The sequence below is a fragment of the Podarcis tiliguerta genome (assembly GCF_965153285.1).
Source record: "Podarcis tiliguerta genome assembly, chromosome: 7".
In the NCBI taxonomy this organism is placed as follows: Eukaryota; Metazoa; Chordata; class Lepidosauria; order Squamata; family Lacertidae; genus Podarcis; species Podarcis tiliguerta.
Genome location: NC_139540.1, coordinates 1,999,174 through 2,018,376, shown reverse-complemented (window position 1 = coordinate 2,018,376; position 19,203 = coordinate 1,999,174). Strand labels below are relative to the sequence as shown.

The 19,203-nt window shown below is 48.2% G+C and overlaps 1 long non-coding RNA gene across 1 annotated transcript in view; it reads right to left on the bottom strand.

Moving 5' to 3' along the window:
- Positions 1-19,203, bottom strand: part of LOC310681406 — a 157,289-nt gene that overhangs the window by 120,538 nt on the left and 17,548 nt on the right. The window lies entirely within an intron of this gene.

The window sequence follows — 19,203 nt, the reverse complement described above, 5'->3', positions numbered from 1 at the left end:
TTAATTTTGCCAACTCGGCATCGTCCATCAGTTTCATCTGCCACTCTTTTTTCCTTGGTATTTCTTGCTGCTTCCATCGTTGGGCTAATACTATTCTTGCTGCTGCTGTTGCTGCATATAAAAACAGTCTCTTATCTTGCCTATGTGTTTCGGTACCTACAATACCAATTAAGAAGGCTTCTGGCATTTCCCCCAAATGTATATATCAGCATTAGTTTTTATTTCATTATAATTTATTTCCCAGAAAGCCTTCACTTCTTTACAAACCCACCACATGTGATAAAAGGTTGTAGATCAATAGTTTGCTTCATGTTTCTGCTAAATGGCTTCTTTCCTATTGCCTGTGATGGCCTGGGACTCAGGCTCGGACTTGGAGCCAGAGGAGTCTCAGTCTGCACCGGATCCTTTGCCTCAGGCATCATCTGAACCAAGTCTGGGGCCTGATCCTGAAGAGTCCCAGTCTGCACAGGTTCTCCTGCAACAAACACCAGCTGGGCCGAGTCAGGGGCCTGAGCCTGCCCTGGCTCCAGATGTGGGGATGACCTCGTTGCCTCCAGCTGGCCACCACTTGCAGCTGCTCCACTACCGGTTTGGTCAGGGGAGGCTGAGGCGGCCCCTGGGTCTAGTAACCCACCGACGTCTCCCGAGCTGCAGAGACTGAGGTCTGAGAGAAGGAGAGACCCGAGTACTCGCAGGAGGAGTGCTCGCCTTCGGGTGAAACAGGGAGGTGAGTTGCTGGGGGGTCAGGACCGGCCGTTACCCCGACAGAGATAAAAGTCTGCTTGACCTCGCCCCAGGTTGCGGGTGCAACGTTGCTGTTTGCTAGAAGCTGCCTGTGATCCTGTGCCTGACCTTGCCTGGTTTCCTGCCTTGGCCCTGTCGGACTGACTCCTAGTGGATCCCTTGGATTCGGGACCGGACCTGGACCGCATTACCTGGGTTACCCCTGGGCCCAGCACATTGCCTTTGCCTTCCAGGCGCCCTGCAGAAATTCTGGACTACAATCACCCTAGAGATCTGCTTTGAGATCTATGGACAAAGGGTCGTATACCAGTGTAATAAATGAATGAATAAATAAATGCAACTTCCAATTTCATGCTGTATTGGCACGGGTGTATTAATGTTAATGTTTAATTAGAAGATGAAACATCAACATGGATAAGAACATTAGAAGGGTCCTGCTGGATGAGGCCAATGGCCCATCGAGTCTGGTATCCTGTTCTCACAAGGGCCAGCTCTGGTGCCTGTGAGAAACCAGCAGGATCCAAGCACAAGAGCACTTCCTCCCCTCCTGTTGGTGCCTCCAGCTGTGAAAGCAAAGCATATCAATATCCCTTTCCTCCTCCATGAATTTGTCTAATCCTCTTTGAAAGCCATCACTTCCTTCCAGTGGGAGGGAGTTCCACAGGCTTTCCTTTGTCTGTCCTGAATCTTCCAACATTCAGCTCCATTGGTGTCAGGTGTGTGTGCGGGAGCCAGGCCCTGTGACCAATAGGACTCTGCAGGACTGGGGCCTTCCTAAGTTTGTTCTGAAGAGGCAAGGCATGGCCGCACAGGTGAGGCCGATTGGTAACTCACAGCACCTGGTGGCAAGAGCTGGGAAGGGATATAAGGTCAGCATTTTCCTTCGACTCTTTGCCACAGCAACATGCTTCCTGCCTTGCTGCGTTTAGCTTCTTGCTTCCTGATCCTTGAACCCCTGACTTCGTGACTCCTTGCTTCTCGACCCTCGGACCCCTGACTTCGTGACTCCTTGCTTCTCGACCCCTGACTTCGTGACTCCTTGCTTCTCCACCCTCGGACCCCTGACTTTGTGACTCCTTGCTTCTCGACCCCTGACTTTGTGACTCCTTGCTTCTCAACCCTCGGACCCCTGACTTTGTGACTCCTTGCTTCTCCACCCTCGGACCCCTGACTTCGTGACTCCTTGCTTCTCAACCCTCGGGCCACTGACTTCGTGACTCCTTGCTTCTTGACCCTCGGACCCCTGACTTCGTGACTCCTTGCTTCACGACCCTCAGACCCTTGACTTCGTGACTCCTTGCATCTTGACCCTCGGACCCCTGACTTCATTACTCCTTACTCCTTGCCCTCGGACCCCTGACTTCGTTACTTCCTGACCCTTGAACCCTTGGCTTCCTGACTCCTGGCTTCTGGACCCCCGTTCCTGCTCCCACCCTGCCATCTTGCCCCCAGTCCTGACACCCCCTGCCGGGACTTCGATCGCCCATGAACCAGACTGTGACAATTGGTTAGTACAGTCAACAGTGCGAGTGAGGGAAAAGGTAATGGTAAAGGACCCCTGGACGGTTAAGTCCAGTCAAAGGCGACTCTGGGGTTGCAGTGCTCATCTCGCTTTCAGGCCGAGGGAGCCGGTGTTTGTCCACAGATAGCTTTCTGGGTCAGGTGGCCAGCATGACTAAACCGCTTCTGGCGCAACGGAACACCGTGACGGGAAACAGAGCTTACGGAAACGCCGTTTACCTTCCTGCCACAGTGGTACCTATTTATCTACTTGCACTGGCATGCTCTCAAACTGCTAGGTTGGCAGAAGCTGGGACCGAGCAACAGGAGCTCACTCTGTCGCTGGGATTCGAACCGCCGACCTTTCGATCGGCAAGCCCAAGGGTCTCAGTGGTTAGGACCATCGTTTAACTGTGCGCTGCATGAAAGATGCACCAAACGATTACAGCAGCCAGACCGGGTGCGGAACGCCCCCTCCCCAGTGACTGTAACAGCCCGCTTAACAAAATCCTTAATTGACAAATGGATCGATGCCCTGATGATGCTTTCAGAGCTAATTGCAACATAACCGTGCCCTTTTATCTCCCTGCCGCGGACACTTGATCAATACAGCGGTGCGGGGGGGGGGGGAGGGAAGGAACACTAGGCGGCCGGCCGTGTTTAATTGCACGCACGAGTACACACACCGCACTGGAGCGTGGCCGGAAGGGATAGGCTGCGCGGCCAGGAACAAGGCACGTCGCTTTCTGCGCTCTCTCTTTACATCCTTGCCTATGTCTCTCTCCATCTGTTTCGCTTCTCCCCTTCAGCCTCTGCAACATCAGCAGCAGGAAAGTGGTTCTGGACAAGACGCAGGAGGAGAAGGAGGCGGTGGGAATTGGAGGGTGGGAAGAGGAGAGGCAGGACAGCTCATCGCAGTGGCAACCCTAATGAAGCCGTCTTTTTGCTCCTGACTTCAAAGCACCCTTCTCTCTGCTGCTCTGGGGCCTTGGGTCCTCCCCATTACCCACGCCTGCCCATGACATTCATTGGGAGGCCCAAGGCGGAAAAAAAATCCACGTGGCGGCAGCTCTCTCCGTCTGCTAATTAGTGCACGTGGCACAAGCCACGAGGGAAGAGCTCCAGCACGAGGGCCTTTGAAACTCAGAATTTTGTAGGTCTGTAAGAGATCCCAGACGCCGGTGGTGCTGTGGGTTAAACCACAGAGCCTAGGACTTGCCGATCAGAAGGTTGGCGGTTCGAATCCCCGTGACAGGGTGAGCTCCCGTTGCTCGGTCCCTGCTCCTGCCAATCTAGCAGTTTGAAAGCAAGTGCAAGTAGATAAATAGGTACCACTCCGGCGGGAAGGTAAACGGCGTTTCCGTGCGCTGCTCTGGTTCACCAGAAGCGACTTCGTCATGCTGGCCACATGACCCGGAAGCTGTACACCGGCTCCCTTGAACAATAAAGCAAGATGAGCACCACAACCCCAGAGTCGGCCACGACTGGACCTAATGGTCAGCGGTCCCTTTACCTTTACCTAAGAGTTCCCAAGGCTCATCTAGTCCAACCCCCAGCCACTCTGGGCGGCTTCCAGCAGAACACTAAAATACAATAACTGTCAGGGAACTGCCATCAGTGCCGGAGGGAGAGAACAAAATCCAGAGGGATTCCAGAGAGCGTCCCGGGATTGGGAGAAGCAGCCCATCTTCTGGGGAAGAGAATCAGCGTAGCACCAGTGGAGAAGGGGGGCAGATGGGGGACGCGGCGAGGCGGTCCCATGACTCCTTGCCGGGGACCAGCGGGGAGAGTAGGGATCCTCTGCTGCCTACGCCCTCCTTGCGCAGAAGGCTTTCGCGCAGGGAGTAGGAGGAGACTAGGCGTCAAAGAGCTTCTTTGCTGGAAGAAGCTTAAGAAACGGCCACTGACGGATTCTGCCAGCAATTGAGACAGCCACGGGTGAGTGGCTGTCCAGACAGAAAAGGTTCACTCAGGCAACCCAGCCAGGTGTTTGCACCGGCTTACGCACGAGCAACCCCTAGAACCATTACAATAACCTATTAAACATTAAAAGCTTCCCTAAACAGGGCTGCCTTCTTCTAAAAGTTTGGTAGTTATTTTTCTCTTTGACATCTGATGGGAGGGCGTTCCACAGGGCGGGCGCCACTACCAAGAAGGCCCTCTGCCTGGTTCCCTGTAACTTGGCCTCTCGCAGTGAGGGAACTGCCAGAAGGCCCTCAGAGCTGGACCTCAGTCTCCGGGCAGAACGATGGGGGTGGAGACGCTCCTTCAGGTATACAGGACCGAGGCCGTTTAGGGCTTTAAAGGTCAGCACCAACACTTTGAATTGTGCCCGGAAACGTACCGGGAGCCAATGTACGTCTTTCAAGACTGGTGTTATGTGGTCTCGGGGGCCGCTCCCAGCCACCAGTCTAGCTGCCGCATTCTGGATTAGTTGTATGTAGATTAGTTGCAGCAATTGCACCTGAAGAATCCTTGATGGATGCCCAGTGCCACCCAAACACTCTTTTAAAAAACTCCAAGGAATGGGAATCCACCACCTTCCAAGGGACCTTTTCCGACAGCTCTCGCCATCAGAAAGTTACAGTGGTACCTCAGATTACATACGCTTCAGGTTACAGACTCCACTAACCCAGGAATAGTGCTTCAGGTTAAGTACTTTGCTTCAGGATGAGAACAGAAATCATGCTCCGATGGCCCGGCGGCAGTGGGAGGCCCCATTAGCAAAAGTGGTGCTTCAGGTTAAGAACAGTTTCAGGTTAAGAACGGACCTCCGGAACGAATTAAGTACTTAACCCGAGGTACCACTGTATTCCTAATGTTGAGTCGGAATCTCCGACTGAAAACAGTCCTCCCGCCCACATGAGCGATTCCTGGAGCGGTACGCTGAACAACGGTGCCTGGCTCGGAGGAAGATTGATGCTCTTCAAAGGATTTATGACGTCGTCCAGGCACTTTGGGTAATGGATGGAAAGGTCAGGCTGGCCGGCAGAGGCTTGGCAGGGGCTGCAATCAAAGAAAAATAAAGCTGGTAAGGGTGATTTATAAGAACTGCGCTGCCTGGCCTTGTTTCCAGCAGTGACCAGTCAGATAACCAGGCTTGAAGCTCACAAGCGAGTCGCCCTGTGTTGCTTGTCTGGAGCACCTGATGAACAACAAGGTGCTGTCTGAGCATCTAGGATGGGAGAGGATGCGCTAAACAGGACAACTCATATCTTGCACCCAGTGGTCTCTCCCCCTTGGCAAGCTTTGCTTTGATTTGCTTTGGTTGTCACTACAGTGGTACCTCGGGTTAAGTACTTAATTCGTTCCGGAGGTCCGTTCTTAACCTGAAACTGTTCTTAACCTGAAGCACCACTTTAGCTAATGGGTCTCCCGCTGCTGCCGTGCCGCTGCTGCACGATTTCTGTTCTCATCCTGAAGCAAAGTTCTTATCCCAAGGTACTATTTCTGGGTTAGCGGAGTGTGTAACCTGAAGCGTATGTAACCTGAGGTACCACTGTATTTAGCTTGTGCTTTTATCCTGTCTTTTCATCTTGTGAACCGCCCTGAGATATTCAGATGAAGGGTGGTATACTAATAAATAAATAAATTAAATAAATAAATTAAATAAATAAATAAATAAATAAATAATAATAGGAGATTGAGAGCACAGGCTGAGGGGAGTCCCAATGAAACTGAATGCTGGAAGATTCCGAACAGATAAAGTCCTTTACACACCGCATAGTTAAACTGTGGAACTCACTGCCTCAGGAGATGTTGATGACCGCCAACTTGAATAATAATAATAATAATAATAATAATAATAATAATAATAATAATAAAACAACAACAACAACAACAACAACAACAACAACAACAACAACTTATTTATACCCCGCCCTTCCTGGTTCAGAAAACCAGGCTCAGGGCGGCTAACAACAAATTTAAAACACTTAATTGATGCAACAAAAAAGCAGCATAAAATACAGTATAAAACGTCAATAACAATAAATTCAGAATTCAAAAATCAATTTAGGGGGGAAATCCATCCAGTAAACATTAGATGGGCTAGCTGGCAAAGTTAGTCCTATTTGGGCCAGCGAGGAGACCGGGGAGAATTAGCTGTGGGATCCCAGAGTGGGGAATCTTCATAAAAAGGGGAGAGGGAGGAAAGGAAGGGGAATAAAAGATCACGCAAAGTTCAAATTGAAAGCCAGGTGGAATAGCTCTGTCTTACAGGCCCTGAGGAAGGAGGTTAAATCCTGCAGGGCCCTGGTCTCCTGGGACAGAGCATTCCACCAGGTCGGAGCCACCACTGAGAAGGCCCTGGCCCTGGCTTTAAAAGAGGATGAGACAAATTCATGGAGGAGGAGAGAGCTACTGATGGCTCTGCTCTGCCTCCACAATTGGGGGGGCAGCAATGCTTCTGAATCCCAGTTGCTCTTGTGTTCAAATCCCGCTGGCAGGCATCTGGTTGGCCCCTGTGAGAACACAATGCTGGGCAACTTTGTTAGCCCCAAAATGGAAATTACCAGGATTACCAACAATAGAGGAGTAGAGGCGGACGGAGATGGTTGATTACGCGGAAGTAGCAAAACGGGCCTGTAGAAGCTGAAACCAGGAGGAAGCAAAAAGATTTGGGTAAATTTATGGAGTACATAAATAATAGCTGTAGAAATCTGAAGACTCCGGCAGAACTGAAATAAATCTTACGATGTAGATAGGATTGGATAAAATAAGAAACGGTGGAAAAAGTAACTGACATAAGAAAACCTGTTGAAGGGAGGGAAGGAAGTCGATGCTCAGCAGAAAGAATGTGGGTAAATGATAGTTCAATTTTACTGTGTTTTGTTTGTATTAAATGAAACACCAATAGAAAGAATTTTTTTAAAATAGAGAGAACAGGATGCTTGGCTAGAATGGCCATTGTCCTGACACAGCAGTGCTCTCCTCATGTTCTTATGCCCCCCTCCTTTGGGACTGATCCTGCTGTGATGTCCTTATCAAAGCTGACTTCCTCCCGCTGTGTAATTTCTCTCAGTCCTCCTCTTCTGTCACTCGATCCTGTTTCCTCGGTGGCCACAGGGAACAATTGATCCGTTCTCCTTTTTTTAGAAACAAGGTGTACCTGCCTTTTTTTAGAAACAAGCCCTGCTCTTCCCCATCTCCACCCCCCCCCCAACGCTCTGCCTGTCCTGTCCCTGAGGACCTTTTCCCTTTCCTCAAGGGAACCACTTTTGACGCTCTTTTAAGCCCCTGACAGTCTCCTCCCAGGCACTGGCTGCATCTTTGTTTGGGGATAAATCTCCAGCCAGAGACAATCTCGCACCCGGCGTCCAGAGGCTGGCACAGACAAGCGATGACAAGGGGAACGAACTGGTCCGCAGGTGGCAAGAGTAAAAGGAACGTTTTGTTTTGTTTTTAAAATAATATTTATTAGAAGTTTAATAGTTACAGAAAGAAAAAAAAGAGAAAAAACAACAAAGAATTTAACAAACAATACATCAAAGATAAAAAGGAAAACAAAAAAAAACCAATACATGTAAACAACAAGAAAAACAAAAACATTTAAAACAAAAACATTTCAAAATGCATCCCATTTCCATATCTTTACCTTTCATTTACTTGTTTCATTGACCTCCTCACACCTCCCTTTTTTGTATTCTAATTCAATTAGCTATTTCAGCAAATCCTTTCCATCTTTCTCCATTTTTTGTTCTATAATTTATCTTAACACAATCTAACTTTAAATTTTCCACTTTGGCCCATTAACAATCAGTTTTTGCTTAATTCTTTATAACATTTCTGCTAAAACCCTATAACTTCATTCCAGCATTCTTCTAACATTCATTAATTTTGCAGTATTTCTGTAAGTATACTTTGAATTTTTTCCAATCTTCCTCCATCGACTCTTCTCCCTGGTCTCGGATTCTGCCAGTCATTTCCGCCAATTCCATGTAGTCCATCAGCTTCATCTGCCATTCTTCCCGGGTGAGTAAAAGGAACGTTTTGAACTGTCTGTGCTTCCCTTCATTTGGTGGGGTTGCTGGTCCTGTTCAGCTCATGGGCTGCATTTGCACCTGAGGAAGCAGGGGTGCTGTGGGACATTGTCAGATGCTGGGGGTGGTTGCTCGGGAGTAACCAGGCAGGACTCCAATCTGTCTTTTTTTTTATTTTAATAATATTTATTAGATGTTACAGAAAGAAAAAGAATAAAAAAGAAAAGAAAAAGAAAAAACAGTAAAAAATTTAACAAACAATACATCAAAAATAGAAAGAAAAAAACAGTACAACCAAACAACAAGAAAAAACAAAAACATTTAAAAACACATCCAAATTTCATATCTTTATCTTTCATTTGCTTGTTTCCTCGACTTCCTCACGCCTCCCTTTTTTGTATTCCAGTTCAAATTAGCTGGTTCAGCAAATCCTTTCCCTCTTTCTCAATTTTTATTCTATAATTTATCTTAACACAGTTTAAATTTTCCACCTTAGCCCATTAACAATCTATTTTTATATAATTCTTAATAACACTTCTGCTAAAACCATATAACAGGACTCCAATCTGTCTTTTACAGGTTTCATTGTGCAAACTATTTACACTGCAGATTTACTAAGTTCATGTCCGTCTCAGTCACTTGCAGAATCCGGGAGCGGCCGCTTCTGACTTCTCCCCCAACGTAAGAACTTCGGCACCCCAAGTCTCCTCCTCCCTTCCTTGCGTTTCACCCCTCTGTGCAAGCTGGGCGACGGAAGTGGCGTGCGTCCCTCCTGGCCAGCCTGGCAAGGTGAGGCGCTGGGGATCTCAGCAGCATCCTCGCATAAGGCATCGTTTTCAGTTGTGCTGGGTCCAGTCAAGGGCTCTGGACAGATGCTTCGCTGAGCCTCACGGCCATGCTTCCTACTATGGTCCATGCTCCCAATTCTGGTGCCTTTGTCTCTGCCATCTCTTCGGGCTACGGATTCGCCATGGACATCCCGCCCAAAGGAGCAGCACCCTTGAGGAAATCTCACACCTGTGCCTCCTCAGCCATGCTGCAGTCATCCCTGAGAGTGGCAGAGCTGCATATCAGCTGAGGACCAAGGCTCAGCTTATTCAGAATAAGGCAGCCTCTCTGGGTGTTTCAGCAAGGCAATGAGAAATTAACGAGTATTAAGATGGGCTGCCAGGCGCTGAATTTAGCAGTGTCAAAATACAAGCTGAACCAGTTTTTCACTGTTCTGGAAATTGCTTGAGAGAAGAGAATAAAGGGAAGGAAATGGGCGATTAACAAAGCAGATACTCTGCGCTGGATGATGAGCAGATGGGGGTGAGACCCTCCTTCCACTAAGAGATAGTTAGAAGAAAAAAAGTGTCACTCTGTTAAGCGCGGCAAGCTGAGCAGAGAGCCAGAGAGCCATGCTTGATTTCTTTTTTGATCCAAGGCTGGAGTGTAATTCTTTGAGCCCCTCTATTGTAGGCTTAGGTTGTATATATGTGTAAATAGACCGTATATGATGAAGACACTGCACTTTCTGCTGTGCCTCATTTCCAAAGGAAACACAAATGCCACTGTGCTGGTCCCGTGGGTTACCTGAGAGGCAAGGTCCAAGTTCGGTCTGTGGTCAAAGGCGCAATGAGGAGGCAGTCCATAGTAGCTGAAGCTGGGTGCAGGGCAGGGAGCCGGGTGAAGTCAGGAACCGGCTTGCAAGCAGTGAGCCAGGGCGGGTCAGGAGCTCAGGCAGGAAACCAGGACACGGTTCAGGCAAGAACTAGCGACCAACAATGTTGCTCCCGCAACTTGGGACTGGGGCTGGCTGGCTTTTATCTGCCCCGAGGCATAGGGCAGCCCCGATCCTCTGGTGACTCGCCTCTCCTAGCCTGGAGGCGAGCACTCCTCCTGTGGGAACTTAGTTCCCTCTGCCTCTCTGCCCTGAGCCTCTGCAGCTCAGGAGTGGCTGGAGGGTTACCAGACCCAGAGGCAACCTCAGCTTCCTCTGATGGGGCTGAGAGGGGAGCACCTGCAGGCAATGGGTCCTCCATCACCTCAGGAGCCAGAGCAGACTCAGCTGATGCCTGCACCTGAGGATCCAGCACAGGTGAGGACCCTTCAGGCTCAAGCCCCAGCCCCGGCTCAGCTGGTTCTGGAGGCGGGGAATCCTGTGCAGGCTGGGATCCCTCAGGTTCAGCATCCGAGTCCGAATCCCAGGCCATCACAGCCGCTTAAGTGTTGGGATACTGCCAGGGAGACAAAGTCCATCATGAATCCACGTCGTCTCCGGACGTCCATTGATCTCCCGTAGACATGCAGTATCAGCAATTAGCGACACGAGCTCTAGAAATAGCTTCCCACATTCCAGAGCCGATGCACGGTCTTTCAGCAGATAATGCACAGCAAAAGATGCAACCAGGAGAGCATTATTTACAAGTTTATTCAGTGTTGGTCAGAACAAAGAAAAACATGACTGCCTGCTTCAGAGTTCCGGCAGAGAGAGAGTGAAACAAAAGCAAAGACATGACATAAACATCCTGTGAAACAGGAAAATACACAGGGTGTGACACAAACATCCTGCTCCCTTTTAAGGTGGAACGGAAATATCCTAACATTAAGCACCTGCACCTCCCTGGAATCTTGCACCCCTTGGAGTGGCATGTGACAATATCCACCTGTCCCCTAGATATGTTTCCTTCCTGTCTATCATGGCACCCACGGCGCCTGCCTTGCTGGATCTATCCAAAGGTCCATCACAATCCAAAATTTGGTTTCTCCCAGTTGCCGTTTGGAAATTTCCAAAAAGCCCCCAAGCAGCTGTGTGGGGACTGCGGGAGCTCCCAGATTCGACTCCCATTTCCACAGCTGAAGATGTCTCTCTCGTAGGAGGTGTCAGGGAGGAAGGGGGCCTCCTCTACCCGGAGAGCTTCTGCCAACCAGAGAAGACAACACTGGGCCCCAGGCACAAATAGTCTGGCCTGGTCTAAGGCCAGGTACTCCTGTTCCTAGGTGATGGCCTTCCGAGATCATGTGACCTTCACATCCGCCCCACAGAGATGCCCTGCTTCTGAATGCAGCGATCCCATTTAGCTATCAAGGCGAATCATCTTAGGGAGATTTATCTTCTGCAAAACGTGCCGCCTTCTTTGCTTTGCCTGCTGTTTCCTGGCTCTTAGCTGTGTTCTCCCATCCATCACTGTTACACACGCACCACCTTTCCATGGCTCTGTGCCTGTCTATGGGTGGCTACAAGCCTTGCTAGCGATGGTTTGCCCGCCCAGCTGGAGGAAGCACTGCTCTTGTGCTTGAATCGAACTTATGGGACCGCCTCTCCTGGTCTGCCCCGCAGAGGACCTTAAGGTCCATGAATAACCATAGTTTAGAGGTCCCGGGCCCTAAGGAAGCCAGACTATCCTCCAACAGGGCCTGGGCCTTCTCAGTGGTGGCTCCGACCTGGTGGAATGCTCTGTCCCAGGAGACCAGGACCCTGCAGGATTTAACTTCCTTCCGCAGGGCCTGTAAGACAGAACTAATCCGCCTGGCTTTCAGTTTGAACCTGGCCTGATCTTTTATTCCCCTTCCTTCCCTCCCCCTCCCCTTTTTATGAAGATTACCCGCTCTGGGATCCCACAGCTAATTCCCCCCTGGTCTCCTCGCTGGCCCAAATAGGACTAATTTAGCTAGCTAGCCCTGGTGATCATCTAATGTTTATTGGATGGATTTCCCCCCTAAATCGATTTCTGAATTCTGAATTTATTGTTATTCACGTTTTATACTGGATTTTATGCTGTTTTTTGTTGCATCAATTAAGTGAATAAAATTTGTTGTTAGCTGCCCTGAGCCCAGTTTCCTGAACTGGGAAGGCCGGGGTATAAATAAAAATTTATTATTATTATTTATTATGAATCCTGCTTGCAGGCTTCCCACTAGGAACAGGGTGAGACCAAGATGCTGGACTTGACAGTCCAATGGGCTGATTCAGCAGGACTCGTCTTATATTCTTAGCCCATGTGATATCAGCAAAGCCAACACATCAGCACAGAAAACGCCTTATTCTTTTTATTTTATTTATTTATTGAATTTATATGCTGCCCTATACCTGCAGGGTGGTTCAGGGAATAAAATCAGAATATAAAACCACAAAATACATAATCAAAACAATGACAACAGCCCAATAAACCCCACCTCCCAACACATTTGAAAAGGGATGTCAATGAAATTAACCAAAGGCCTGGTTAAGAAGGAACGTTTTTGCCTGGCGCCTAATAATAATAATAATAATAATAATAATTTATTTATATCCCGCCCTCCCCAGCCAGAGCCGGGCTCAGAGCGGCTAACAACAATAAAAGTAACACAACATTCTAAAATCAATTCATTCTAAAATCAATTCAAAATCAAATTCATGGCAGCCATTGGGCTAGAGTTCTGTGAAGAATTACCAAAGGAGGGGGTCAGACTGTGCCTTGGCCAAAGGCAGGTGGAACAGCTCCATCTTGCAGGCCCTGCAGAAAGATGTCAAGTCCCGCAGGGCCCTAGTCTCTTTGTGACAGAGCGTTCCACCAGGTTGGAGCCACAGCCGTAAAAGCCCTGGCTCTGGTTGAGGCCAGCCTAACCTCCCTGTGGCCCGGGACCTCCAAGATGTTTTTGTTTGAAGACTGTAAGGTCCTCCGTGGGACATACCAGGAGAGGCGGTCCCGTAGGTACGAGGGTTCTAGGCCGTATGGGGCTTTAAAGATTAAAACCAGCACCTAAAGGTGTATCATGCAGGCTCCAAGAATGTAGGAATAAGTCCATTGGTCTATATGGTTTAGTATTGTCTACACTGAACTGCAAAAGGGATGCAGGTGGCGCTGAAGGTTAAACCACAGAGCCTAGGACTTGCCGATCAGAAGGTCGATGGTTCGAATCCCCGCGACGGGGTGAGCTCCCGTTGCTCGGTCCCAGCTCCTGCCAACCTAGCAGTTTGAAAGCACTTCAAAGTGCAAGTAGATAAATAGGTACCACTCCGGCGGGAAGGTAAATGGTGTTTCTGTGCACTGCTCTGGTTCACCAGAAGCGGCTTAGTCCTGCTGGCCACATGACCCGGAAGCTGTACGCCGGCTCCCTCGGCCAATAAAGCGAGATGAGCGCCGCACAACCCCAGAGTCGGCCACGACTGGACCTAATGGTCAGGGGTCCCTTTACCTTTACACTGACCTGCAGCAGCTCTTAAAGGTTCCAGGCAGGGGGAATTCCATGTTCTGACCGGCCACCAACTCAGATGGCCTTAAAAGACGATTGGACAAATTTGTGGAGGAGGAGAAGGCTGTTGATGGGTACCAGCCAGGATGCCTATGTGGTCTCCGTCCGCAGCAATGCCTCCAAATACCAGTTGCTGGAGGGGAGAGTGCTTCTGTTCTTGTTCCCCACAGGAATCTAGTTGGCTGCCGTGAGATGCTGGACTAGACAGGCCATAGGCTTGATCCAGGAGTCTCTTTCATTCTGTCTCCCAATGTAATAATATACACACATTTCTTCCCCTACACCTCTCTGCTTGGGTCCCCTCACACAGCTACTGCTTCTGCACGTCCGCTGCTGCCTTCCCTGTTCCAGGTCATTTCTCTGACTCATTTGAAGCCGTCACTTTCTTTCCCTCTCCCCACCCATTGTCACCCCTCAGCCTCCGTTCAGCATCTCAAATCTCAGCTGCTGTTAGTTATTGATTCCGCGCAGCAGCAACAGCTGCTGGCCTTAAGCTGTTTCTGGGGGCACGTGGGGAGTGCAGCGTGACACAAGCAGTTGCACTAGTGGCGTGAGAGGGGAAAAGGGCGTAAGAAGAAACCGCTGGATCAGGCCAGTGGCCCGTCTAGTCCCCACATCCTTTTCTCACAGTGGCGGACCAGATGCCTCTGTCAGGAAACCAGCAAGCAGGATTTGAGGACCAGGGTCCTCTCTCCTGTCTTGCGATAGCCGCCTCCTCCATGAATTTGTCTCCTCCTCTTTTACATCCATCTAGGATGGTGAGCAAGTTCCCTAGTTTGTGCTGCATGAGGGACGCAGGTGGCTCTGTGGGGTAAACCACAGAGCCTAGGGCTTGCCGATCAGAAGGTCGGCGGTTCGAATCCCTGCGACGGGGTGAGCTCCCGTTGCTCGGTCCCTGCTCCTGCCCACCTAGCAGTTCAAAAGCACACCAAGTGCAAGTAGATAAATAGGTACCACTCCAGCAGGAAGGTAAACAGCATTTCCGTGCGCTGCTCTGGTTCGCCAGAAGCGGCTTAGTCATGCTGGCCACGTAGAATCATAGAATCATAGAGTTGGAAGAGACCACAAGGGCCATCGAGTCCAACCCCCTGCCAAGCAGGAAACACCATCAGAGCACTCCTGACATATGGTTGTCAAGCCTCTGCTTAAAGACCTCCAAAGAAGGAGACTCCACCACACTCCTTGGCAGCAAATTCCACTGTCAAACAGCTCTTACTGTCAGGAAGTTCTTCCTAATGTTTAGATGGAATCTTCTTTCTTGTATTTTGGATCTGGAAGCTCCCTCGGCCAATAAAGGGAGATGAGCGCCGCAACCCCAGAGTCGGTCACGACTGGACTTAATGGTCAGGGGTCCCTTTACCTTATGGGAGAGAGTTCCCTGGTTTGTGCTGCATGAGTAGATCCTTTCTTTTATCTGTCCTGAATATTCCAACATTCAGCTTCACAACATGTCCCTGAGTTCTAGATTTATGAGACAGGGGGAAAATATTTTCTCTAACTACTCTATCCATGCCACGCATAATTTTATCAGGTTTTATCACTTTGCCTCTTACTTGTCTTTCCTCTAAACTAAAAAGTCCCAAACTATGCAAATTTTATTTGCAATTCCAGGTGATAATGTGGAAACTTCTTTGTATATCTTCTTCTTCTTTGGCAATCCCTCGTAGTTGAGTAAGATAGTCTTCCATGAACATGGTTTTAACAGTGAGTGGAGTAACTGTAAGTGGAGGCCAATTCTGGATCCACTTCTGGATTCCACAGTGGGGACATAGGTTTCCGCGTGGGAGTTGCTCACGGTGTGGATTTGCCAAGCGTGCCTTCCTCTTAGCACGTTTCTTCCTTGCGTCCTGAGTTCGACTGTCTTCAAAGCCCATGACACCTTTGGGAAAGGCTGTTCTCCAACTGGAGCGCTCGCAGGCCAGTGTTTCCCAGTTGTTGATGTTTATACTACATTTTTTTAGATTTGTCTTGAGACAGTCTTTGAACCTCTTGACCACCAGCATTACGCTTTCCATTTTTAAGTTTGGAATAGAGCAGTTGCTTTGGAAGACAATAATCAGGCATCCGCACAACATGACCAGTCCAACGAAGTTGATGATGAAGAATCATTGCTTCAACACTGGTGATCTTTGCTTCTTCCAGTACACTGGCATTAGTTCGCCTGTCTTCCAGAGTGATATCCAAAATAAATTCCGGAGACCCTGTTGATGGAATCTTTCGAGGAGTTGGAGATGGAGTTTGTAAGTGGTCCATGTTCCACAAGCATACAGCAAGGTTGGTAGTAGAATAGCTTTGTGAACAAGCATTTTGGTTTCCCTGTGAATGTCCCGGTCCTCAAACACTCTGCACTTCAATTGGAAGAAAGCCGCACTCGCAGAGCTCAGGCGATGCTGGTTTGTGTATGTAGCTGTGTGCACACATCATACATTTAAAACACATGATTTCCCCCAAAGAATCCTGGGAAATGTTAAGGGTACCAGGAATTGTAGCTATGTGAGGGGTAAACTGCAGTTTCCCGGGATACTATGGGGAAAGACATGCTTTCAAAGTATGGCTTGCACACAGCCTGTATGTGTGAGCGAGCGAGCACGATGAGTAATGCTATGTAGAATCTACTTAGTAGATTGTGACCTCTTAAAAGCTTCTTCTGCCACCAGCAATCTGGGAGTGGGGTTCTGCGGGGCTTTTAGATTAGTTAATTTGTGGGGTGGGGAAGCGTTGGTGGTCTATTCTTAGAAAATGGTTTTAGCATTACACTTCCATGCACATGATCACATCTAATTGTGTCCTTCTCCCACATTTCACAGTTGCTGTTAGGCATTAGAATCCCCATGCAGAAGTAGGTAACGATTTGTTTTATTCATGTTTTTCCCTTCCTTCGTCTACCACCTGAAGCGTGTGATCGCCAGTGCTGATGTGTGGAGTGCTGTCGACATCTTGACCCAGGAAGCTGGTCTTTGTCAGGCCAAACTCCCAGCAGGCTTGGCCAAAACGGCTGACGAGTCTCTGTAGAGCTGCCTTGGGAGTGTGCTGCCAAGGCTGCGTCATCTGCAAACAGGATCTCTCAGATAAGGACCTGGCGCACTTTGGAGAAACGAGCTGCCTTGCCAATATGCCTGTCTAGCTCAGCATTGGTGAAGACGTTTCTGGTTAGGGTGGAGCCCAGGTAGACAAAATCGTCTAGCACCTCAAGCGTGTGTCCCCAGTGCTGATGCGCAGAGTGCTGGCAATGTCCCAACCCAGGATGTTGGTCTTAATCAGGTTGATGGCAGCGGAGGACCTTAGGGTCTCGATTTTCAGCAGCGCCCTGCATAATACCAAAAATTCAGTACCCCCAACAAAAGGGGAATGGTTAAGTAAACTATGTGAGTACCTGGAGTTAGCAAAATTGACGGATTTAATAAGGCATAAATCCAAAACTTTAATACAGAAACAATGGGAATGCTTAAATTAATATTTATACAAGCAGGGCTCAAATACGGAAGTTTGGTTGTGCTTAGACTAACCTTGTGACGAATATAGAGAACATAAAGATTTGACGGATTATGAAATAACCTAAGGAAGGGAAATGATTGAAGAACAGATGTAAAGGCGAGTAAGATAACTAAGAGACGTGCGGTGAATGCGGTGGAAGTCTTTTATAATATTTTAACAAGGATTTATATATTGTAATGTTTGAAGCATGAATTTGGTAATATTATTGCTTATGAAACATATTTTTTTTCCTTTTGTCTTTTCGCTCTCTCTTTTTTTTAGTTTGCGTTTTGGAAAACATGTATATAAATGTGTTTACAGTGTTATGTATTGTTCTTTGTTTCTCTTTCTCTTTCTTTTCTTGTAAAAGTCAATAAAAATTAATTAAAAAAACACAACAACAACAAAATTCAGTACCTCATGTCGCTCTCACTCCATTCTGAATCATAGCCGCGGCTTCCCCTGCGCTGCCCTTGAGGCTCTGCGCCCAGTGCGACAGAACTCCCCTAAATCTGCCTCTACTTATGGTGAGGCCAAACTTCTTGCAGGCTTGGGCAAAACGGTGCTTGAGTCTCAGCAGAGCTTACTGGGATTGCGCATGCTCTTTTGCAGGAGACTCCATCCCATGTCACTCCTTTTTAAAAAATATATATATAATTTTTTATTAAATTTTCTGTTTTACAATTTCAAACAAACATTTTGCATACTTAAGATATCAATGACTTCCCTTCTTCTCCTACCATAGTTCATTTTACATATCTTATATCCCTGCATATTTTACAAAAACTATAATATTCAGTTTTCCATTATTGCATCCATCAAAACCTATTTACACTGTTGAAGTTATCTTAACGCTGCCGGCGTTTTCAGCTGTACACAATTATTCCCCATATGTTCAATAAACGTTTTCCAATCTTCTCTAAGCGTATGTTCTTCTTGTTTTCTTATTCTATATGTTAAGTTTGCAAGTTGTGCATATTCTGTCAGCTTAAGTTGCCAATCTTCTTTAGTTGGGACCTCGCCAGTTTTCCATTTTGGGGCTAATGAAACATGGGCTGCAGTGGTAGCATACATAAATAACCTTTTCTGACACCTGGGAATTTCAGTCTGAATTATCCCTAACAGAAGGGCTCTGGGGGGTTTTTTGGGGGGGAGTACTTTTGAACATTTTTTCCAATTCAATATAGATCATTTCCCAATACTTTTTTTACCCTTTTACAGGTCCACCACATATGAAAGAACATTCCCTCTACCTCTTTGCATCTCCAGCACTTATGTGCTTTAGTCTTATACATCTTAGCAAGCCTATTTGGAGATAAATACCATCTGTAAATCATTTTCAAGCAGTTCTCCTGGGAATATACGGTACATGCTGTGAACTTCAAGTCATTTTTCCAGAGTTTTTCTCCAAGGTTTAAAATCTATATTGCAGAACTCCTTTCCAACCAGGACAGCAGGGTCATCACTTCCAGCACTTATCCGAGTCTGCCTTGTAAATATTAGCAAGCCTGTTGCTGTTTAGTCGTTTAACCGTATCCGACTCTTTGTGACCCCGTGGACCAGAGCACGCCAGGCCCTCCTGTCTTCCACTGCCTCCCGTAGTTTGGTCAAACTCATGCTGCTAACTTTGAGAACACTGTCCAACCACGACTAAACGACTCAACAACAAATGACCTGTTCATCTTGGGTGCCCTGCACGGCATAGCTCATAGCTTCTCTAAGTTATTCAAGCCCCTTCGCCACGACAAGGCAATGATCCATTAAGGGGCTTAGCAAGCCTAAAGGTAAAGGTAAAGGGACCCCTGACCGTTAGGTCCAGTCATGGCCGACTCTGGGGTTGCGGCGCTCATCTTGCTTTAGTGGGCAAGGGAGCCGGCGTACAGCTTCCGGGTCATGTGGCCAGCATGACTAAGCCGCTTCTGGCGAACCAGAGCAGCACACGGAAACGCCGTTTACCTTCCCGCCGGAGCGGTACCTATTTATCTACTTGCACTTTGACGTGCTTTTGAACTGCTAGGTTGGCAGGAGCAGGGACCAAGCAAAGGGAGCTCACCCCATTGCGGGGATTTGAACCGCCGACCTTCTGATCGGCAAGTCCTAGGCTCTGTGGTTTAACCCACAGCGCCACCCACGTCCCTATGCCTCCAACTTAGATGGCCTTAAAAGAGGATTGGACAAATTTGTGGAGGAGAGGGCTATCTGTGGCTACTAGCCACAATGGCTTCTTAGGTTCTTTGAGCATCTGCTTTGCGTACAGGTTCCAGTTTCAATTCCTGACAGTGTGGGA